This window comes from Colletes latitarsis, chromosome 4 (genome assembly GCF_051014445.1).
Source record: "Colletes latitarsis isolate SP2378_abdomen chromosome 4, iyColLati1, whole genome shotgun sequence".
NCBI classification, from domain to species: Eukaryota; Metazoa; Arthropoda; class Insecta; order Hymenoptera; family Colletidae; genus Colletes; species Colletes latitarsis.
The window spans coordinates 29,838,964-29,865,342 of NC_135137.1; the positions used below are offsets into that span (position 1 = coordinate 29,838,964).

General features: G+C 32.2%; 1 protein-coding gene across 2 annotated transcripts in view; it reads right to left on the reverse strand.

Moving 5' to 3' along the window:
- Positions 1 to 11,379, reverse strand: part of Sytbeta (Synaptotagmin beta) — a 165,380-nt gene extending 154,001 nt beyond the window's left edge. For both annotated transcript variants that reach the window (XM_076763181.1, XM_076763180.1), the window contains exon 1: positions 10,969 to 11,379. The gene's annotated coding sequence lies outside the window, so the exon portion shown is untranslated. The remainder of the gene's footprint in view (positions 1 to 10,968) is intronic.
- Positions 11,380 to 26,379: the final 15,000 nt, after the last annotated feature.

Below are 26,379 nucleotides of genomic sequence, written 5' to 3' on the forward strand. Positions count from 1 at the left end.
GTATTTCGAGAGTAAGTTCTGCCAAATGAATTGTACGTAATGAATAAAATATTTGTGAACGTTGAAAATAATGTAGAAAATATTTTACATTTGTCTGAGAAATACACGAGTCGAAGTAGAGTGGAAAGAAATTGCGCAGCGAAAATATTTCAAAGGACGCGAAAGCTTTTGAGCTGCCAAGCTAATGATAACACCCGCTGCGATGTGTGTTTCAAACGCCAATAGCATTTGCTATTCGAACGGATTCCAGCGACGAATGGCGCGGTATTGCTTTAGATGCGCTCTATCAAAACAAATTGCGACTTCAGGGCTCATGTATATGCGAGTCACGAAATTTCTCGGAAATATGTAAATAACTTGTGCATCGATAACACCTGAATTGCTTACTTGATACTTCCTAGAGCAAAAAACCGAACTAATTATGAAACTTTTTATCTTATTCCATAATCTCATAACACTTCGACGTAAGAATTTATTCCACGCTTTTGACTTAATCTTGCGCGAGAAACCACTCTTTTTTGAATCTGTGTATTCTCAATTGTAGAAAATAGAGTTTCACAGCAGCCTTAAAAGATGTTAAACTGTTAATAGGAACTGTATTAACGTGCAAGATCAATGAATTATTAACAAATTCGTCTGCACAATGTATGCATAATCTCATTTTAAATTGAATACTTAAATCCTCTAACGATAGCTTTAAGTTTCAATTTTATTATTATTTTAGATATTTTTTACTGTTCTTGATATTAGAATTGATAGTTTACGAGGAAATCATATTGTACAAAATAATGAGGGGCAAAAAATAAAATGCTTTATAAGTATATAATAAATAGTTTAGTACCATCACTGGGTTTATTTTGATAATTTTTCGATATTTTTTTAAAAGAGTAATACAAACTAAAATTGATTTTTGCTATAAAAATCTATCTAATAGATAAATCTAGAAATAAAAAAAGGAAACTAAAATTGCAAAACATTCTCTGGGATACTCCAATAGATCTATAATCTGTTCACAGTTTTTAGCATTGCCGAATACTACGAAATGCAAATGCATCGGAAATGTATACGCATTCGCTCCAGCGATTGATATCCAAGGTTCTGACTGAGTTTAGGGATATTAATGTAGGTATGCATTTGCGTATTAGTGATCTATATGAAGAGTATTACATGAATAATATGGAGAGTATTTTATGAAGAGGAATCAATAAATTAACATAATAGATTACGATACACGTATTCGAAGAAATATACTTACAAATGAAAAAACTAATATAGAAAGATTAAAATTGCTCGAAATAAACAAAAAGTTATGTATTGAAGGCAAAAAATTATTGTTTCGTTTTTTTGTGAAAATTTTAAGTGTCAAAACTATTCGAAATATGACCATTTTCTGTTCATCCACCTTTACATAGATAACGAATCGATTTTAAACGAATATTAAGCGAAGAAAGAAACTAATAATTTCAATTTAAATCGTATACGGAAATTTTTTCAATTTAAATCGCGCAGTTTAATTTCATAAAGGATCGCAGCCATCGGGAACCGCGTTCGACAATTTTGGAACGGAAAATTCACTTTTAAATTCTTCTTGTTCAAACCCGTTCGATCGGTTTATTGAATTTAAATTAACAAATCGTTGGACGTCAAGTTAAATGGATTCAACAAAATTTCCATTAAAGTCCGCGAAATACGGACGCATAACACGCGCGCGTGTTTTTCCACTTTGCTTCGCAGACTCGATTACGATGGTCGTAATTACCGAGAAACAGTGTTTTAGAACTTGCTTTGTATCTCTGCGTGTCTTTAATGTTTCAGTTACCATCGTATAATCCCTAGACGATGATCGCGAGAGCTGATCCTAGTTACAAGTACAAACGTAAGTTAATTTGCACGTCAAACGAAATATAGGTGTTTAAATAGTGACACGTTCCGTTAAATTGTAGCTGAAATTCGTTGTGAATATAACGCTCGAATTTAAATATTTCGACAGTAATAATAACGAAAGTGTTACATTTAGCAACTTTACGTTTAATTAAGAGACGATTCTGAAAGATATTATACGTTAAAAAATAAATGACCTATGAAATAATTGCAAAATTGTAAGGAATAGAATAAATGACTGGAAATACGTCACTATGGAAATTCGATGGTAAATTAAAAACCAGCCATAAAAATAATACTTCACTATTCAACAAATGAAATGAGACCAATTATTGGTATTTGTATGAAATTAGAATGACTGAAATTTTTTGGCGACAAAAAAAAATTTGAAATCGTTCTAAAAAAATTATTTTTGGTTGAGGGGGTAAATTACAATCATTTTTGGTGAATAGACATACCCCTGAAATCCTACGCACTTTCGAGAAAAAAATTCTTTATCGAAATGTCTGACCATACATTGATATGTTCCACTGAAATTTCATGCAAATGTTTAAAACATCGTAACTTCTGAACGGCTTGACGGATTTTAATGTTTCAAAATGCAAACAATGCGTATTTAGGTGAAGAATATGTACAAATTGCAAAAATATTCGAAAAGTTGATCCTTAACCCTGCAAAATGAGAAAAACCCCATAAAAACGGTGCAATTTTCAAACGACCATATCTCTTACTATAATGAATGTAATTCATTGAAATTTATTTATGAAGTATAGTTCATGAATACCTACAAAAAAGTATTAAACAACATTTCTGTAGAGCGTCAAACAAATTTATTAAAAATCAAGAAGGAATTTATAAGAAAAATCGACAGGGGTAGGTGGACTTTTTCGACGAAATTGCAAAATTTCAAATCATTCTGAAAAAATTATTTCTGGTTGCAGGGATCAATTACAAATATTTTTTGTGGAAAGACATACCCCCGAAATCCTATATACTTTCGAGAAATAAATTCTTTACCGAAAATATAATCTGTGGCCAGAAACGGTTCCCCATCGGAGTTTGAACGATGTTCTATATTGTATTTATTGTTGTATGATATCCTCGACCATAGTATCCGTTATTTCTATAACCTTTTGTTTTAACAACGTTTTGTTATTCATTTCTATTATTTAGTCTTATACCTATTTATACGTATATATTTGTATTCTTTAATGGTTTATCTGCGAGCATTCGAAAACTTCTGTGACCCACTGCATTTCTATAGGAATCAAGTATAAAAGCTAACTTTGCAAAGCGCTCCACGTTGTCGTGCATCTGGCATTTTCTATTGCTGCTATTTTTCGGACACTAATGCTATGTTTGCTTCAATGTGGTTCAGGATCTTTATTTCGTGATTAGCAATTCTAATTTTGACTGGTATACCACAATCTGACAATATTTTTAAATGTCTTACTTCGACGGTGTTACATTCGTCATATACGTATGTTAAACACATGTCATTTCCTAGTTTGAATACATATTCATTATCACATCTACCACACAACGAGTTACAGAAATATCAAGTGTTCCTATCAAGACGATAAACTAGACTTTTTTTATTTATTTCATTTTTTTAATCGCGAAAGAAAAAATAAAATAGTAATAATGCAAAGTACTGAATAGATTTTTAGGTGATTTATATCCTTTATATATTACATCCTCGCAGGGTAGGCCTGTCCTGATTTATCCAATATCGACTGCTCTGAAGTGGTTCTTATTAAAACCATTTGAAATTGATCTGTTCCTCGATGGAATATCAAAACTTTCGTTGATGGAGTTTCTTTAAAAAAAGATGAGAAAAAAGGGAAATCACCGAGCATTTCGATCCTAAAAATTACTCTTTGCGCGCTCTAAATCAGACACAGATGCTTTTCCATTTTTCCCAGGAGAATTGAACTGAGGTTAACTGAAATGCCAAGATTCGCGAAGAGAAAGCTCATACCGTGCGATTCGAGCTTTCAGCAGCATCGATCTAGCCGATGACTACGGGTTTAGGTTACAATAGAAGAATCCTTTACACCAGATAAAATTACAGGAGTGGAAATGGTAGAACTTCTGTCCCTAAAGCAACGTTACAATTCGTTAAGCAAAGGATGTCCCACAAATCATAATACAATCAGCAATAAAGGTATTTTTTTGTATAAAAATAAATCAACAATGAAGAATAGATTTTTTTTCTTGACCATTTGTTATAAAGAAACATGAAATAGGGCAAAATTTTCAGTGGGGGACTACACAGGAGTTTACACCTCCCAATATTTACTAAAAATATTTATTATTTCAATTTTAATCGCTACCAGATACTTAATACTTTTATTTTTATTTACAAATTTTAGGAGTGGGATTCTCAAGTTTGTATCAATTCCTCCCCTTTTTGCAATAGCGAGTCGCTATTCAAAGCAAACGCGATTGATCCGAAAAGATAAATAGCGAACAAACGTAGTTTTTTCTGTCAATGATCCGTGTTTAATCAACTTGTGTGATTCGTTCGTATTAACAGATCGAGTAGACCCGCATAGTTGTCTCTCAATAATCCAGCAAACGTACCCAATCAGCAGAAAGCCACGTAATCGTGGATCGGTTTTTCTACGGCAATTTACGCACGAAAACAGAAACAAAAGGCGATTCACAAAATAAAGAAACAAAGGAAAATTTTCCATACCGTTCGCTATATTTCGTGTCGATTTTAATTTCACCCCCGATTTGGAATGCGTGTGACGTGCATTGAATAAAATGATCACTGCTCATGCAAGAGCGACCGAAAAAACTCGGAATATTGTCAGAGTCGATAGACAAGGCAATTAGTTAATACCGTTTTCAACTCGCGCGTTCTATTACGAAACAAACCTGTAGATTTTCAATTGATAATTATCCAATTCAATTACGTTCTCTTTTACATTAACGAGCGAAAATTAACCTATTCAACTAGTATTCTGCGCGTTCGAGTCGTTTCATAAATCTTTGCACATTTTTGTTTAAAATGCGAAGTGTATGCATGAATTTTCTATAATAGTATTATACACTTAATTGAAATGAATTTTATTTGAATGAATAAAACGTATAATAACTTTACATAAAATATTTTTTATACTGATATTAATCTTTAAAGTACTCGTTATTGTATCGTTGTAGGAAATTTTAAAAATTGTAGAAATTATGACATTTAAAAGAAGATAGACTGCTTTCACTAATCATTTTTTCGTTATTATATTAAAAACTAATTGCAAAAAAATTATAAATCACCGCGATAGACAATGCAATTAAGAATATTAGTAGGAAATTTCATTAAGATCGGATTGATGGTATTTTAGTTATTCAGAACGCTAGCATAAAAAACATTCATTTTAAAAAAATGCAATACTTGCACACAGATTATTTTACGCGTTATATTTTTCTCGTTAATAGTATTTTTTCGAACTATATTGATTTTGATGTTTCAATTTATTATTTTATATAAAAAAAAAGGTGTGATGGTTTGTTTTATTCGCCACAGAGGTGGCTAAATTCCTTAAGTAAATTGTATGTAAGGAAAATATGTACACAATAAAAATACATTTACCTTAATATACTACATCTAAGCTTTAAAATACATTCTACCATAATTACCTTAATCATCTTGTTAAAACTTATTTTAACGACTGGTAAAAAACTGAATGGTAAATAATAATAGTCGTCGTAAAATGTGAACGATGGCTATAATTATGTATACTTAACGTTGAATACTTGAAATAAAAAATTTGCATTGTTGAAAGTACGAAGACTTATGAAATGTCCTAACATTAATTCATAACATGACATTCAACGAATAATTTCTTTTAAAGATGGAAATCACGAGGATATAATTTCGTTCATTTCGCTAATGACGTTATTAACTTCGCAGAAATTAATATTCATTATCGTTTCCACGGGTAATATGATGTCCATGGAATTAGCATTCTTTCCCTCCGCTCTTCCTCTCATTTCCTGCGAAAGATCGTGCTTTCGTTTTTATGCGAAATATGACACAGGAATAATCTGTTCTAATATTGACATTAAAAGTCTAAAGTATCTGCAGAAGCTAATATCTTTACTTGAGAATAATAACCACGATTTATTTATATTTGCTGAAAGAAATTGTATCCTTTATTTACACTGTAATTGGAAGCCAAGCTCAGATATACATGGTGAACCACGTAACTTGATCGGCTTAATTTCTTCTGTTACTAGTGGTCCATTAAAAATATTTTTTGTCCATGGTTCTTTTATTTAAAAAAAAATATATCCAACTATTCGAAAGACGCGTTTAGAAGTGTTTGTAATATTTACAAATATTTATCGTAACTCGCTATATATTTTTCTATATTTCTTCGTTTAACGTTATCCAACAAAAGAAAATGTTCAACGATAAAATGGTATTTTGGTAAGCGTGTTAAAATCTTTGAAATTGCCTTTCCTCAAATCATTCATGTACTATTGCTTCGCATTTGTGTGAGAGTGACGACGATAAATGATTATCGTCGGTGACAAATCTCTACATACAAAGAAACGCTTTACGAGTTACGCTTTGAGCGATAAGAATCGTATTTTCATTATTATACTCTCAAACAGAACACATTTTGCGGAAAAGCTGCAATAACAAGCTATAAAACAACCACTCATAATATTCCCTTCAAACAAAATAATTCGATCTCACGTTCAAAAAAAGTGAAGATCTACAGACAGACAGTTTCATATTTCCAACATTATTAAGACGGCAATATTTCCTATTGTTAATTCGTTCCATTTCTTACTTTAACGTATATTGCAACGCAAAAAAAGTTGTATTTCTAATCAACACTAAACTAATTTTATAGAATAAACACTGATGAAAATAAAGTGTAAAACATAAATTAGTTTTTAATTTGTGTCAAACCTGAAATAGCACACTGGAGTTTCTCGTGGCTAGCAAAATTTTCTATATAAATAAATAAAAAGTGGAAAATCATACTTTTATAGGGAATCTGTTCTATACGAGCCGTTCTTATTATATCTTTATAAAAATTGATGATATTCATTTTCTCAATAAATTTATTAGCAATTTGTTTAAAAGTGGCATTGTTTCCCAAAATATAGTAAATAAAATTTTGCTTTTAAGACACTGATTTTGTTTATTGCACGGCACGACAATTTCAAGTAAAATGATTCTTTGACTATTTTTAAACATTTGAATATGATACTCTTAAGCTACGTATCTGAAAGTATTTCAATGAATTTTTATAGAATTTTGTATAAAATCTCTGTGTCGTTTCGCAGTTAATTTTATTGTTTTTCAGCTTGTTTGTATGCACATATGTGAAAACGAATGGTTTCGTATTAAACGAGACTAACTCTTTTTCCGAAGAAGGAACTTAAAACGTTTTATTAAGTGTTCACTTTAATGCGAATTTCATTGCCACATTAAGAGATAATATTGTTATATTTTGGTATACTAGAAAATTCAGTTTACATAAGAAGATTTCCATGTTAACATTATTCTCCGCAGAAACACGAAGGTGTTTCGATTAACCGTTTAATAAAATAAAGTACGAGCCATAAAGGGTCGCTATAAAAGCAATCACCAAACTAATCAGATTGAACTTAGTATACAACAGAATTCCTTCCTCTAATGTTTTACTGAATATACAATATCTGCTAAAAGTAAAAAAGAACAATGGACATTCTGAAATTCACTTCTACGTTAAAAATAATCGAAAGTAAAATTGTAACATCAGAAACCCTTAATTAGTGGAAATAAAACATTAGAGTTGTACAAATATTACTTATTGTTAGTTTTGCACAATGGTTTGCTACGACACAAGAAGTACAAACGCGAGTAATTCCAATTTCTTTCAGCTCTGTAAACTTGAATTTAAAATGTAAATTGGGAAAACACTCATACTCTTAAAGATTCTGGACCTCCCATTATTTATTCTATAACTAGACGAATAAAAACGTAGAAATGGACGAATAAAAACTTGGTAAACTCACTATCGTTGATGCATCATCGATTCCAGTCTCGTTTCCTTTTTCATTTTAAACGAGATTTGAATATATATTACAATTAATAACCGAGTCTACACATTATTCATCCTAGAATTCTTAAAACCACAAAACTTATATAAAATATTCAAGAAAAGTTTTCCAATTTTTACACGAAAGGAGTCAACGTAAAATTTAAAACCACGAAAAGTAGTACAGTGCCCATAAAATGACACCATTTGTAATTGTGACAATTATCGGTGGAAATATTCACGAAGTTTTTTACGTACGTACTTCCATCTTGTACCTTTAAGAGCGAAATAAAACTTGTTTATTACTAAAGTTACAATCCAAGGTGGAAGAAATCTTAATAATCTCGGGAACTTAAACTCCTTTTTCCAAATTTCACAAACTTCCAAGGCTAGAATAAGGTAAAGACGTGATTTTCAATTGAAAAGGAAGTCTATACATAGAATTCAACCTCGAGAGATTTCGAATCTTTCTTTCAAAGTTGGGCATCGAAGAAAGTAAACCTAGTTACCTTGGTTTCATTCAGACAAAACTGTTTTTTGATAAATTTGTATAAAATTTAATTCTGCATTTTAAACAATTATTAGTAATAACGGAAGAACTCTTCAGTTTACCCTTAACACATAATTCAGAGTACAAAAATAAAGAGGATACACGTTACATTCGAGTAATAAATTCACATGTAAATCGTCGCCTACATAAATCCACTGGTTAATGAAAAGTCATGAATATATATTCTGGTGCTCAAAGGAACTATTTACTGAGAACTCAATAACTATATTTCACTTGAAATATCAGTAAAACACCCACATCTAGAAGTTATATGAAATAGTTTGCATATTATAGTAATAACGTACTCATTTTATTACTTCTTCTAGTATATTATACAAGTTGTTTCGAAATACTTTTCTGTATACTGTATTACATATATAAAATTGCAAGGAGGATGCTGATAATAACGCGAAATTTCTTTCTAGTAAAACAATCTAAACTTAATTCATCTTTTTCTCATCATAAATGGTTTCGTCCAAAAATAAAATTCTAATAACCACGATTAAAAATATTAATCTTTACGATAAAATTTTGTTGAGTTCTTTGAAAGTCAAGCAAGTTGCAAGAATCAAGATTGTTCGGAATAAATTGAACAGATTTGAAAAGCGAGTTTCTAAGATTCACAACTTTTTGCAAAGTACATCAGAATTTATCCTACGAGAAACTGCACATATATAGTACGTTCGATAAGTGATATTGATTCGTTATCAGAATATTGTCCCTCATGAATTGGATAACCCCTTTCGTCGAACCAATACTAGATACCATTATTTCAAAGTATTACCGTGCCATGACAACGGAATGATCGAACGTGATGACACATTAATGAACAGATTTCAAGGTGCACGATACAGAAAATATTCGACTCTTTTGCATTATAATTATACACGACAAATTAAAACACGATAGAAATTCCGACATTCTGTTATTTTAAATATCTTTAATTTTGAATAAACATATTTCAGACAGCTTTAAGGAACTTCAGAATAATTCGTACCTGAATAACAAGCAAAATTTTTTATCCTATCATAATACTGTGTAAAAAACTGTTGGGGATTATTATATAAGTTACAAAAATTCCACGTATATTTAGAGCTGTCGTAAATTGGCTACCAGCGTTATGAACCATTTTTATTCTGACAGAGTTTTATGCAATCTAATAAACGAAGCACGTTCAACGAGTGTAAATTCAACATTCGATAATTACGAAGCGTTTTCAAAATGGAATATTTCTTCCACGAAGAATATTGAAAATAAAGGAAATACATATTCATTTAAGTATGTCCATGGAATGAACATATCATAATCGTTTTTAATTAAAACGCAATCAATATTAACTGTTATTAGTAGCTTCATTAACTTTAAAATTTATAATACGTTTTAAGTATCGCTAATAACCAAAGGATGAATATTTATTTGGCCATTAAACGACAATTAAAAAGCTGAAATTAAGCTGCTCTGTATGGTCCGATAAATACTTATCTATAGATATACTCATTTCTAGACAGTGTTTTGTTAATACTGTATCTTAGAAGCATATACATTGCTTAAAATAATTATAGGATATCAAAAATGAAGGAATAAATACTATAATAAATGGAATATATAGTAATTCCAGTAAATGCGTACTTGTAAAAAATTATGGAAAATCGTTACAGTCTTTATAAGATTGATATATTGTATATTAAATATAATACCTTTTTCTGTACACGTATATACATGTCTATTTTTTTTATATTTAATAGCTATGTCTACTAATGACAATTTAGTTTAAGATTTCATGTCATATACATATAATTTATACTATGGTTGAGCAATAAAATTTTTTATTTTATTTGTCCGACAAGTAAATAAAATTATACATGTATTTAAATCGAAGAGAATTTACGTCGAGTTTGCATTCCTCTTACAACGTATTACATTTAATTATTAATTTGTTGCAGAGGTCCAAAACCATGGTTAGAAACGTTGTTATATTTAAGTATCAAGCTTACAGAGAATATAATGAGTTTACATAACTACAGATAAATTTTAAATTATTAAATCGTAACATAATTCTCACTTCCTACACAATATCGAACCGACTCTCAAAATACGGTCGAACACGATTATATCAAGCACTAGGAGATTGACATTGCCTCGTTGCATTCGTTGCTCGCTATATTATTCCTGTTAATGCAACTGCAGTTATACAATCACATTATATTTTTCAATTATAAATAAATAAATTGCATTCAATATTATTTTCTTGTATTTAAAAGCTATACCAGTTACTAATTTAGACAATTTTACTTTAACACTTCTCTAATTTTCTAAAATTTGTACAGTAATAGGTTCGGTAATTATAAAAATGAGCAATTTTGCCAGAATACAAATAAATAAAAATTTTCTATATACGTGCTCCTGATTGAGACGCTTCATTTAAGTCCTCTAATTATTTCAAGCAAAGACGGCATAAAAAAATCAAAATTGAACAAAAGCAACACTCACATTATCGTAGTTTGCCGATAAATCAAAGGGCAGTCATCGAGTCACGCGATGTAGGACAACCAACAAGTTGAGTTTCCTCAAGCAGCTGCCAGCGTCGACTCTCACTACTCGAGGGATGTTTTCAGGCGCTCGACGCCCGCTGAAACTTTCGACGGAAGAAAAACGAAAACTCTAACAGTTATACAATCTTACCGACGAGACATTTTCACAGTCTTTCACAAGAAAAAACCCGAACGAACAAAACTATAAGTAGACTTTTTTCACGAAGTCGATTCGACAATGTGTGATGACGGAAATCACCAGACCACGTTTACTTTTGGTTGGAATGCTTTCATTTTTACGGCGAAGGAATTGCTTCTATAATTCGATTCGCGAGAAATTTATCGAGCGTTCGAACGGTGGTGGTTGCTCGCGTCGTGGCGCGCTTACAACTGGACGGCTTTCGTCGTCGCTGGCTCGCGATAGGTCGCTCCTAGGGGGTTGAGTGGGGTTGCGTGCTGAAGGGCGAAAGGAACAACACGGGGTCAGAGTAGGGGTCGCGCGGTTTGCGTCGAAAGAAAGAACGCGGATCGTAGAAAGGGACATTCGAACGTTAGGTGACCTCGATACCCGTTCGATGTTTAACCTTTATCAGCGAAAGCTTATCTATCTGGTCCCTATCGTCCCGAGCCGATTGAACTTCGTACCTTCGCGATAGAGTGAGAACTTTTTCACTCGAAAAACGAAAATCGTGCCGATTATCGTGAAAGTGGCGATTTATTTGAGCGTTTTCGTTCGACAGATTAATTACTATTTGATAAATGATAATAAAAAATGGACTAAAAAAATCTTATCGTATAGTTTAAGAGTCTTTTCCCGTCTCCCTAAAAGTCTAATATAATAGAACTTTTAATTCTTTATGAAAAAGATAAAAAAGGAAACCCCCTTCAAACGTCTTGCTAATGTAAAATTTATTGAAGATCGTTAAATTTTATGAATAACTTACAAAAAGTATATGCTTTAAACAGTAGAATGATTTATGGCCAATTTAAAAATTATTATTGAGAATTTATTTCTTTTTAGAATTGCATATTTATTTTGACACTTGTATTCAGTAATGGTTTACAAGTAATCATGGAGAGATACAAGTTGCTGAACCTGTTAAAAATATTAAAATTTTTTATCAAAATCGTTCAATTTGACTAAAAATTGTGATTGTCTGATCATCGAGACATCTAATCTACCTAGAAGCCTATAAAACACAAAGTCAAGAATTGCTTTTAAAAAAGGTGTAAATGCTGATGATACGAAATTTTGTCCTCTGAAAGAAACAGCTTTTAGATATATTATCGTTGAATTTTATCGAATCAATATTAATAAATACCTCGTATGTGCAATATGTCAATTCGTATTTTAAATAAATGGCGTTCAAATTTATACATATATAGTTTTCTTCTACCTGAATGCGGTATTTTTTGTTATACTTTTTAGTGTCCATTCAGAGACTGTAAAAGGCATCTTCAGCAGCAAAAGAAACCTCGCAGAATTGTGTATTTCGTTTTCTGTGAGGTATTCTTTCTTTGCGCGTTGCCTTATGCGTATGAACCTCTGTTATGCGAAGTCATGCATTCCTTTTTCTTCCAGTATGAAACACAATTCCTACCGATTCTGATATCTGCAATATCCATAATCCGCACGTATGTCAATGCACTATTTATTGCAATAATTACTATAAAATCTCCGATAGATACAACTTTCCGAGCAATTTTCTAAATATTTTGTTATCTACAATATTCGTGCAGAAAATTCCTGCAGGAAATTCGTTCGCCTAGTATGACCATACTATTATGGTTATTTTTCGCATAAAATTTTGATGTTTCTGTTTTATCGAGAGTTCACTCCTTCTCTCTGACACCTCTCTGGATGGCATTATCGCTGTTAACCGATCGTGAATAGTAGGCAATATTAGAACGTCTCGATCGTTCGTCGTTTAATACATCGTAAACGATAATACTACGAGCATGTTTTTTTTACAAGCGTGTCGAAGCGAATACAAGTAGTATTAATAGTACTGTTTACTGGTAACAGTCAAATACAGCATGTTCGGCCACCCCTGGGAAAAATTTATTGGGAGATTTTAGAGATCAAAATAAGACGAAAATCAAGGACACTAATATGATGATTCAGGCTTCGCTAAAAGGTTACAGAAACATTTCCAACCACACAGTATATTATCGATAAAGAATTTTTTTCTCGAGAATACGTAGGATTTTGGGAGTGTGTCTATTAACCAAAAATGATTGTAATTAACCCCCTCAACGAAAAATAATTTTGCCCAAATGATTTGAAATTTTTTAATTTCGTTGAAAAATTTGTCCACTTTCTCGAATTTTTTCTTGAAAGTGGGTGGGATTTCGAGGGTATGTCTAATTACCAAAATTGATTGTAATTGACTCCCGCAACCGAAAATAATTTTTTCAGAACGATTTGAAATTTTTGTTTTTCGTTAAAAAATTTAGGCACCTACCCTGTCGATTTGTACTAAAAACTCGTTTTTCATGTTTAAAAATTTTGTTTGACGCCCTACAGAAAAGTTGTCTAATACTTTTTTGTAGGTACCCATGAGCTCTACTTCAGAAAAAAGTTTCATTGAAATATATTCACAATTGTAGGAGTTATGGCTGTTTGAAAATTGGACCATTTTTATGGGGTTTTTCTCATTTTGCGAGGTCAAGGACCAACTTTTCGAATATTTTTGCAATTTCTACATATTCTCCACCAAAATACGTGTAGTTTGCTTTTTTAAACATTAAAATCGTCCAATCAGTTCAAAAGTTATGATGTTTTAAAGATTTGCATGAAAATTCGGGCAGACATTTTTGGCCTCACATTAGATTTTCAGTAAGGAATTTTTTTCTCGAAAATGGTTAGGATTTCGGGGGTATGTCTATTCACCAAAAATGATTGTAATTGACCCCCGCAACCGAAAATAATTTTTTCAGAATTAATTAAAAATTTTTTTTTTCGTCGAAACATTTAGGCACCCCTGTCGATTTTTCTTAAAAATTCGTTTTTGATTTTTAATAAATTTGTTGGACATTGTACGGAAATATTGTTTAATACTTTTTTGTAGGTATCCATGAGCTGTATTTGAGAAATAAATTTCTTTGAAATATATTTACTATTGTAGGAGTTATGGTCATTTGAAAATTGGACCACTTTTATGGGGTTTTTCGCATTTTACGGGGTCAAGGAGCAACTTTTCCAATATTTTTAGAATTTCTACATATTCTTCACTAAAATACGCGTTGATGAAAGTTCAGAAGTTTTTATATTTTAAACATTTGCATGAAATTTCGAGGAAGCATTTCTGACCAGAAATTATATTTTCGATAAAGAATTTTTTTCTAGAAAGTGCGCAGGATTTCGGAGGTATGTTTTTTCACCAGAAATGATTGTAATTTACCCCAGAAACTAAAAATAATTTTTTTTAAATGAATTGAAATTTTTTAATTTAATTTTTTAATAACTTTTTAACGAAGCCTCAATCAACAAATTGATATTCTTGATTTTCGTTTTATTTTGGCCTACAGAATCTCCCATTAAAATTTTTCCCAAGGGTGGCCGAACACCCTATATATTACAGACATAAAATATCATATTAATAAATATGAGAAAGACAGAGGCTTATCAGAAATTGCTCGATTTTAAATTCCCTAATAAGTTTAAAAAGTCCCTCGTTACGATTACAACGATCATATTTGAATTTACTACAAGACTTATTCATTGAAATTTTAGTGTTTATTGAATATTAAATTTCTATAAATTGTTAAAGTTTTAAAGTATTGAATACTTCAGTAAATAATAAAGTCATTTTATCAAATAATCCTTTAATTAAAATAATAATAACTACTACTGAGAAATTACTATTATTATTCGTAATTATTGCCAAAGGAAGCGTGGAATTAATTGAAGAAGACGATCCTTCCTCGTCTCCAGAATTCTCGAAACACGGATCCATTTGAAGCAATTTCATTTCCTTCTACCATTTTCCCCTTAGAGTATTCATACTCATTCAAGTTTATTTGGTTAAATGATCAGAATAAATTATTTACTTTTATTCGCGTCGAACTGATCAAACTGTGAGGTCACTTTCCAGAAAGAAGAATTGAAGAAAACCGAAATGCCACGATACAGGATACCAAAAATTTCGGAACATCAAATTTGTTACTAACCTAAATTGCACAAAAATGCTAATGAAACGTAATCTATGTACCGGAAATTAAATAATTAATACTAGCAAAACATAAATGTCTCGGAAATATAAATGTGACAGGAGCAGCTAAAACGCTAGAAAGAAGTGAAAACGGACGTCTGCTATTGAAAGATGGTGAAATTTACGCATTTATCGATAATCTGATACGACGTCAATGTCACCATCTGTTTCCAACATTGATATTAGCATTTTATTGAAAGTTCTTTATCTTTCGAGGAAGTCTATAATCTGTTGCAGTCCACTCGTCTGCAATTTATAGAGACACAAATACGAAACAGAAATTGTAATCGGAACCTAGTTATATCAGTAAAATGTTACAAATTAACGTAACAAAATGCCTCGATGATCGTCATTATAATATTTTAAATGAATTTCAATAATCAAAGAACTTCAATAATCGAAGTTCAAAGAATAGACTCCTACTAAAAAGGGTAATTTTATATTGCAAGGTTTCGCTGGATACAAAAGTGAACGTGGACTCAAAGGCACAAGGAACCGCAGTTTCTAATTTGCCTTTGGGTTGAAGAAGAATTTCCGATTCCTTGTCTAAGTATCAAAAGAATTTTTAATAACGACTCTAAATGCGAATAGTGGTGAAAATAATAACGAAATTTTGATAAATTTATTGCAAACATTTAACGAATAAAATTCCTATAGATGTAATTTTATCTTACAATATAACACGGATAACCAACACGTAATTCCTAGAACTCGATGAAAAGTTTCATCAAATAAAAAATAGCTCTTTTTTATAGAGAATAGATATTTCTTATCACCTTTGACAAACACCCACTAATTTAATTATTAATTTTTGTATTATACAAGTGTTATTTATTTATACAAATGTATACTCAGAAACATTGAACGAACATTTTAATAACAAACAACTAATAAATATATTTTTTAAAGATATAACTCTTGAATTGTGTTTACTTGAATCAAACGATTTAAGAAACATTACTGTCCACTCTGCTCAATTTTTCTATTTCTTCAGTAAAATTTTACAATAAAAAATGAAAGGATCAATCGAAAAGTTGTTTTATAAGTACCTATAGATAATATCGTTTTTCATTTTCAGTGTTTTAACTATTTTTGTGGGCCCTTATTAAAATTGCATTTTTTATCTACAAAAATAATTAATATATGAAAAACTTAAATATTTTCCATATCGAAATCGTGTTTCCAGAATGCTGTGTTATAAGAGGGTCGAGTTTACTAACATTTATCCTTTCATTTATTCTCCACAGCGATTCAACTTTGAGACAGTAGTGTATGTATAATACAAAAATAAATAAACTTAACCACAACCGGAAGAATCCAGATTGCAAACGGAAGAAAAGAACAACCTCGAAAATTGAGTTTATACGGAAAAGCATTATACAGCACGAAAGAACCTTGCGCATATCCAACTTGAATGCATAGAGAAACTGTTATACTCGCTATCCTTGGAATAAAGTTTCCGAAGGAAGCATTTTTCTATTTTATACGCGTCCTCCTTTCATCGTCAGAAACCTTAAAAGAAAGAAAATATAACACACGTCACGTATTCCTAAACAACTACAGGAATTATTTTCTTTAAATCTGATGAGAGTTACGATTTGATGAACGATCGAAGTATTGATCTCTTTGGATCTCATGAAGAAGCTACCTATACTAAACTATACGAGAAGAATCGCAGCTATTAGCTCATATTATTTGCTATGTAATTAATTATTAAATAATTATATTATACAGTTACGAGTGATACAATTAATTACATACTAAATAATAATGATTACCAGGTCTCACCACTTGGAGGTTGCTGCGACTAGAGACCCGCCCTAATCGAATACTAACCACCTTCCGTTTATGGAGAATTTTTGCGAGAAACGATGATCGCGATTGGATCTATCGTGAGAAGAACCAGAAGATGTTCTTTATTGAATGTACACAAAAGCTTAAAAAAAAACGAACTGTAATGATGAGAATTTCATTTTGCGTAAAATGTCATTAACTATTATCGCATAATGATGAAAATATCTGACGCTTACACTTTTGGGTGATTGTGAAACTTAATCTTCATAAAAAAAGCGTTCACTTTTATTTATTACATCATGGAAGTCGCCATATTGATATTGCAGTGCAACATGATATATCTAGTCTAGATCGGATTTTAAGAATCACATTTTAATGAGTATTAGTCACTATTACGTGCACTTTGTGTGTACATAATTATTTACTATTTGATAAATGTAATTTAGACAAGAACATCTAATTTTTAGCAAAAGCGACAGATCCATGTTACCGACCGTAAAATGATTCGTAGATCGTTCATGCCCATTATTAGAGACTTCTGTGCAAGAATTAATATTACTAATATTAATAAAACTGCGAACGAAGCATAGTGCAGACTGGATATATTCGATAGAACTTTTTATTCAAAGACTCTGGGGACTATAGGGAACCTCCTTACCATTTCAATGTTATTGATTTAGTATGGAACAATAATTCAACGCCGTTCACGGTGAGAAATAAAACTAAGTATGTCGAAAGTTACTTTTTTGAAAGTGATCCAATTCTGAATCGATTTGTACTCTACGAGTGTATCTAAATTTTTGTGGGAATTTAGGATACAATGAAATATTTTTGTCGATTGTTACGACAAATGGAATAGTTTCTGAGGAACGTATGTGAAACTATAGGAAGAAGAACGCAGCCATTTGCTCATATTATTTGCTATGCAATTAATAGTTGCATTACACTGATATGAGTAATGCAATTAGTAATTGCACACTAAATAATAATGATTGACCAGGTCTCACCACGTGGAGGTTGCTGCGAATGGAGACCCACCCTAGCCTCGCCCCAACCACCCTCCTTTGGCGAAGAATCCTAACACCTTCGGAAATTTTCTCCTAAGAGAAAAGCGATCGAAATTCGACCGTTGATAGAAACTAATAACAAACTAGTAGTTCTCAGAAGAAAATTCTGATAAAGAGACCAACAATCTAACAAAATGTGGATACATGTGAGATGACATGTTTTCCAAAAACGAAAGAAGAATGTGCAACTGCACGCACGAACTCCGACTACCACTTGGTATTAGAATACCAAAATGTGATTTTATGTGTATGTGTGTATTATGATGATTTAATATCAATTGTTCCCACTTAAATCGACGTTGTATTTTGATAGTGTCTAATAAGACACTGTAGAACGAAGTAATGTGCAATTGCACGTATGAACCTTGTCTTGTGGAATATTTATATGTATCTTAATATTAATCATTCTTATTTAAATGTGCACTTGGGGATTTTGATAGTACTTACTACTAACGCACCGCATTCTCTTATTTATCTTATAATCTATATACATTTACACTTAATTCTAACGCAATTTGTAGAAACATGACGAAATGTGATATTTTCTTCTTGGTGTTTTTCTTAATCCTATAATGTTTTCCTGAAACATACACTCATATACAATAAATATAATTCACACAAAAAACAAAGAAACATGAGGGGATATTTTCTTCTTGTTATTTCCATTAATCCCACGATGTTTTCCTAAAACATACACTCATATACAATAAATATAATTCACATAAAACAAAGAAACATGAGAGGATATTTTCTTCTTGCTATTTTCATTAATTCCACGATGTTTTTCTGAAACAAAAATTCAGACAATAAGTAAAATTGTATGAGATGGGTACTTCCCTAAAAACAATGAAATTCGAATCTTGTATCTTGTAGTAGATGTTAATATATGGAGTCTCTTCATTTACCCTTTTCAATTCCCTTCTTCTATGTTTATATACTCTGTAAAAAGAACTTGTTCAAAGGATTAGTTGCTGGAATGAAAATGTATTAGTGGACACAAAAAAGAACAATTATGTACTGTCAAGACTCATGTTCATCGATCATTGCAAAATTGATATTATAAAATTTAGAAACATAAATATTACGTGATCGAAGTTGAATGAAAAATTAAATTCGTTTCAGTGTTAAGATGAATACTGAATTGATTGAAAATTTTATTTATTCGTTCCCGTAGACTTTATTTATCGTTTTGTTTCCCAAATAAAATTAATGATTGCAAAATTGAGCAATCAAAGAATTTTCTTTTTTTTATATACATGAATTAAATTTCATTCTAGGTATATAGTAATATATATTTATAAAAATATATACTTTAAATATTACACGACGAAGAAAACAATGTTGAAGAAACTTGAAAAAAATTGCAAAACTTATAAATTGCAATAATGATACTTTACTGTATCGAATACTAAGTTAGATTTGTACAAAAAAAGCAATAACGAACACAGATATCGATTTTACGCGGAAATTAACTGTCAATATGAAATATTAAATTGCAATTTTGCATACCCTTTAGATGCAAGTATTTTATTTTTCATGGATTGAAACAATGATCGCGGACGAACGTTGACTTTTGCAAAGAGTTCCGAATATTTATAAAAAAATCCACTATTTATAAAGAAATATTGCAGTCGGAAAAGTCTCCATATCCCGTAAAAATTAACAACTCTAACAATGAATAATTAGTGACATACATTGCACATTGAAATCACGAATTCAATCTACGATCAGTTTAATGAAAAATATAACATTTTTAAATACATCACAAATCTGTGATAAAAATGTATAAATACAGGAAAATTATGAGTTCATAAAAATTACAAATTTTTACACGTTATGAAGGATGAAACATTTGATCTATACACATACAACAGTACTTTCAAGCAGTATTTCTATCAACGAATATATAAAAAAGAGATATTTGACATAGAATAAATTGTCCACTTGTAAATTCAAATAACAACCCGTGAGTGGACCATTCTTTCTGTCGCAACGCTAATTTACAAAATACAAAAGTCGCGAGGGGTGCCTATTATTCGAAAAATTAACCACACAGGATTGCTTTATTAATTAAATTGCGTGCACCCATATTGAATAATACGCAACACTAATTTTAATAAGAAAGTTGAGCCATTCGAGGCTTAGTCGAAGTACAGCTGCGTCGTGATGATATTGGAGCAGTGGCCAGCGTCATATTTTGGGCATTCAATCGCAACACTAATTAATAAAAACCGCGATAAATCAATAACGCAACGCTAGTTTATAATATAAAAATTACAAACGCGATTCATAACAATAAAAGCAACCGCGAATGGTGATTGTTCGCAACACTACCCTGAAAAGTAAACACGAAAAATAGTAATTCGCAACGCTAAGAAAAACCGATCAGTGCATTCGCAACGCTATTTTTAAATGACAATAAAAGCAATCGCGTATAAAATTCGCAACACTACCCTGAAAAGGAAACGCGAAAAATAGTAAATTCGCAACTCTACAAACAAACGCGATTATTGCATATTACGTAACTCTATCTTTAATGAAAATATATTTATGTTTCGCAACGCTAATGCAAATCGCGTTTTGCCCAAAAATGCTGGAGCTGGAGATGGCGTCTTCCGTTGTAGATACAAATAAACATGCAAGAAATAAACTAACTACTGCAAACTACTATTAACTAGAATGGCACATGTTGGGATGAAGTTAGATATTTTATATATCGCAACACTACGGGGCAAACAACGCGATAAATCAACAATCGCAACGCTAACTTATAATAAAAAAATTCCAAACGCGATTTATAACAATAAAAGCAACCGCGAATGGTGATTATTCGCAACACTACCCTGAAAAGCAAACGCGAAAAATGGTAATTCGCAACTCTACGAACAATCGCGTTTATCAATAATTCGCAACGCTACTTTTAAAGCAAACTCCCGGTTCCTAGGTTTGCATGAAAACAATCGCGAATCGTATTTATTCGCAACACTAATATATCAACGCGATAAATATTTACTCGCAACTCTACGAGCAAACGCGAGCATTGTATTATTCGCAACTCTAACTTTAATTAGGGGCTAATTGTACATGTACATACACATGTACTGGCCACAAACTAACTACTTCTAATACTACAATTGGGGTCGAATTTTGGCATTTAAAGTGTCGCAACGCTAATAAAAAAATCGCACGATGAATCAAGATCGCAACGCTAATTTATGATATGAAAATTGCAAACGCGGTTGATGTCCATTATATATATACAAGAGTAAAAAAGCAATCGCGAGTGGTAATAATTCGCTACGCTACCCTGAAAAGCAAACGCGAAAAATGGTAATTCGCAACTCTACGAGCAATCGCGTTTATCAATAATTCGCAACGCTACTTTTAAAGCAAACTCCCGGTACCTAGGTTTGCATGAAAACAATCGCGAATGGTAATTATTCGCAACTCTACCCTGAAAAGGCAACGCGAAAAATAACAGTTCGCAACTCTAAAAGCAAACGCGATTATTGGATATTCGCAACTCTATGTATATCATAACCGCGAGTTGCCCTGATGACTGGCATGTATGGTGCAATCATGTACCAGGTACATGCATACGTGAGCCAGCCAACAGGAAAAAGGGAGGGATGACTGGCATGTATGGTGCAATCATGTACAAAGAAGTACATGCATACGTGAGCCAGCCAGAAAAATAAACTAACTACAACTACAGACGAGTTAAGTGACAAAGTAGTATCAGGAATGACTTTCCATCCTCATCCAAAGATGAAGATGAAAAGCCATTTGTTGTAGCCCACTCTTGAAACAATTTGTTAGGACCTCTTCAGCTCATATAGAGCCTTTTCTTTCTTCGGCGGTCCTGCCAAAGCCTGAAACTTACTTAAGACTGGGCTCGAGATTTTGTGCAATACGTAGTCTTCCAACAATATACGAATTGTTGGTCGAGCATACGTGGTGAATCTCGAGGGGGACGAGAGTTTCGAAAGGGACCTAATCACGACCGCGAGCGCGAGAGAGCGACTTTAAGAGTCGCGCGATTTGGAGGAGTCGAAAATAAAGCCGAAACAAACAGCATACACCGTTTGAATCAGTAAGATTTCTACTCTCGAAATCGTAACTACAGGTGCAAGACTGCCACGCGAAACACGTGCCTACCCGAATGACTAATGTGGACAGTCCTGCCCTGACCCTACCTACTTAGATTAAGCACACATACACCAGAGAGAAAGTTACCTACCTACCTAACCCTATATTTAAAAAATTGCAAAACTCAGTCTCTCAAACAAACACTCCACGGTTCTCATTCTCAATGTCCGGGCGCGACCTAAACTAGAGGGGACTCCCCGGGGTTCCCCCGACACCCGGACATAACTGACTTCAATCACACTCTAATTGTGTACGTACCAGTTTTTGCAGTGGACTGACAAAGTTAGTGTCCATTGCGTACTTCTATTATTTATGTAAAACATTTTCATATATCTAATATAGTCTTTATTGAAATATACTCTATATATGATTATATAAGATTGAAAAGCTAATTCATTATGCATTTTACAATATTATTGACGTGTATGCAATACGAACAATTGCTAAGTGAATAATAACTATAAGTTTAATAATACTATTATGATTGTGATGAATCTAATGTTAAAAAATTCTGTATCTAAATTGTAATAAACTTTTGAAACGATGCACTTCCACAACCTAACCACAAACACACACATGTGGACAGTACATCGTGCACGATCCACTAGCATTGTCAGTCGCACAGATAAATTATTATTATAAATGTTACGAACTAAGTCATCGTGCCCCGTTGCCTTCGCTCATGCAAATAACACTTGGGCATGTGCACGAACTTAGGCAACGAACACAGAAAAGTATCCTGAAAATCCTGGCTAGAAAAACTGGTTATTAGTAATTAACTAAACGGTATCTATTCTCAGTTAAAATGACTCGACTTGTTATATGTAATATATCAACAACAGAGTACGTTAATATTGAAAAATATTATTATTCAAGAAAAATTTGTGACTGACTAATTGTTTAAAATGGAAGACTTACATTGCTTTGCAAATTGAAATTAATTTATTAAATTATTATTCAAAATATTCAATTAACCTTGGTCGATTCTGTCATCAAAGTAAATTTTTTAAATGACGAAATTAATATTCATGTTCCTTTGAGTTGAAAATCGACCAGTCGCGAAACGCCTTCTTGCACGTGAAAAAATTAATTAATAAAACGAATATTTAATAATTATATTAATGTTGTAAGACATTTTATTCAATCATAATGTTTTCACATTATATTAATTCATATTCTACTCAATTATATAATTCATATAAAGTTAATAAAAATATTTCATATATTTTATCAAACTTGTGTAATAATCATATTGTGTAATATTTATTGATAACATTTAAAAAACGCGAGTGCAAGAAGACCCTAGCCTGCACTAAAGAAATATAACAATTGATGTTTCTGCTCACGGGTATTTTACATACCCGCGGTCACTTGACTCGTCAAAAATATTAAGTATACAACTGGTCACCCGTGTTGATTCGGATCTTTCATCCTACAACATGGTTGGGGACCAGAGGAACATAAATACCATGCGACTCACGAATGATGAAGTAGTACCTCTTTGATAACTGCATGACGACGGTGCTGCTCATTGGAAGTCATCAAAGAAATCATCCATTAGTCAGCATAGTCCTGCTTGTGTCCATGATGTAGGTATCAGGCCCAGAAACTGTAAGAAGATTGCAAGAAAACGATTATAATCTACTGTTAAAATTATAGAGATTTGTAATTAACAAATTTAAAAATATAAATTTATACTTACGTTGTTCGCTTGTGGTCCACCGCCCGATACCCCCGGGTACTGCTGCTGGATTCTAGGTTCAGGTTCAGATACTGTAAGAAAACTGTAAAAAAGCAATTAGAATTTATTGTTAAAATTGTAGAGATTTTCAATTAAAAATTTGAAAGTATAAATTTATACTTACATTGTTCGCTCGTAGAGCACCGCCCAATAATCCTCTTCAGTGATGCACTGACTCTAACCCCGGTAACGAAAAGTTTTAATTTCAAATTGAAAAAATAATCAAATTTATTAGATATTAAATTAGATTGCCGCGACCGAAGATTCAAATCGGCGAACAAATGACTCTATTCTCGCGATTCAGAAACCAAGGAGAGCCACGATGCTCTGGAAATAATTTTAAACTGCGTAAGCAAATACTGATTCTACCATCGCGTTTGCCTAACACCGTAAACGACTCAGGGTCACTTTGCCCAGAAAAACGAACTTTTGCTACGCACAAATCACCGAAGCTACCGGCCGCATTGCGCGCGGCCAACAAATTTCCTGGAAAAAGAAGGTTGAAAAGAAAGGGACAGGAGATAAGAAATACAACGAGCACACCTGTGCTTCTCCTACTTGTTTTCTTTTTTCTTCAATGTTCGTCGACAGAAATACTGCTTTATTTAGAATAGCTATGTAAGTTGTTACGACTAACCTTAAAAGGTTAATGCCTCGAAGGCGAAGTACTCTCAAACGATATGATTTTCAACGATAAAATATTATTCACGAAAATAATTGGTTTACAGTAATTATTCAATTTATAAATATTATATCGCCAACTTTCACAGTTAGAGTCGTAGGAATGATTATATTTATTTTATCGAATGTTTGAATATAACGTAATTTTTATAAATATTCCAAAATTTGCAAAAATTAAAGTTAGTTAATTATTTATACTTTAATAGCATATTCCAACTACGTAGTTTCTATATGTTCTTACACTTGCATCGAAAATGTATGCAAATTACAATTACAACAATTCATAAAGAGAGATTTATAAACAATCAATTTAATAAATAATACTCGCGGCCAGAATACAGTTAAATATAAACCATTCCAATTTACTCTTAATATCGACACACACTATCGAAAGTACTTTGATACATATCGAAAAAAGTGAAAAGTTCATTAATCATTTTCATGATTCATCTTAACACGGACTGATTATAGAATTATATATCAACGAATAATTTAGTAAATAGATAAAAATACATAAATATTAATATATTACTTTTTCTTGTAATAGGTTAAGCGTTACCGATACTCCCTTCGAAAGTCGAGTGGTCTGCCATCTATCATGGTGTCGTTTGCGCGCCAATAATAGGTTAAATATTACCAAGATTCTCTTCGAAAGTCGAGTTGTCTGCCATCTATGGTGTCGTTTACGCGCCAATATTCCATGGCGTCGTATTCCAATCAGAGACTGCCACAGAAATAAAATATAAATTAAAGTCAAATGCATTGTAGGAAACATGTCTAATCATAATTAAACAATAATTGATGTACAAGATACGTAATTTCGATTAGGGAGATGTAATAAATCGACACCGGTTAGATATTGAAGAAAACGCGCGAAGCTCGATTCAGTTTTTGCCACAATTCCGACTCAATTTATAGTAAAAACGTATTAATGTTACACCAAAGCTCCGTTAGAAAGTAAACGCGAGTATTAATAATGAAGAAATATCAATAGAAATATGTACCTCGTTAGTAGCGAAACACCGGCAGGTCTCGACACGTTTTATCACGTCAATTTTTGCAATAGTAATGGCGACCCCTCGTTCTACCCAGCAGCGCTCGCGAATTATGTGGTGGGTGGCGGTACCCTCCGATGTCTCTTGAAACTTCCATTTTGAAAAGAAATTTCTTGACTTCGAATTTCAGAGACTGTAACAGAAATAAAATACAAATTAAAGTCAAATGCATTGCAGGAAACATAATTAAAGAATAATTGAACTTGAAATAATATGTATAATATTCGTAATTTCGTTTGGAGAAATATAAAGAACCGACGACGGTTGGATATCAAAGAAAACGTGTGAAATACGATTCAATTTTGTTAGAATTCCGACTCAATTTATAGTAGAGATATTAATTTTAAACGAAAGAATCGTTAGAAAATAAACGCGAGTAGTAATAATGAGGAAATAGCAGGTTAGAAATACACACCACGACCGCGAGACGCCGACACGTCTCGACACGTCTTGCTACGCTAATTTTCAGATTACGAATGACGAACTCTCGCTGTGCTCGGTAACGCTCGGGAAATAGGTGGAGGGGATGAGGGGAGCCCGACATCTCACGACGCTTGAATTTCGAGAAGAAAGGCTAAACTCGTTTTCGAAACTTCGTTTATTCGCGGAAAGAAAAAAACGAGGATAAGCCTATGTACTAGAACAACGTAAATACCTTGACTGTAGAAC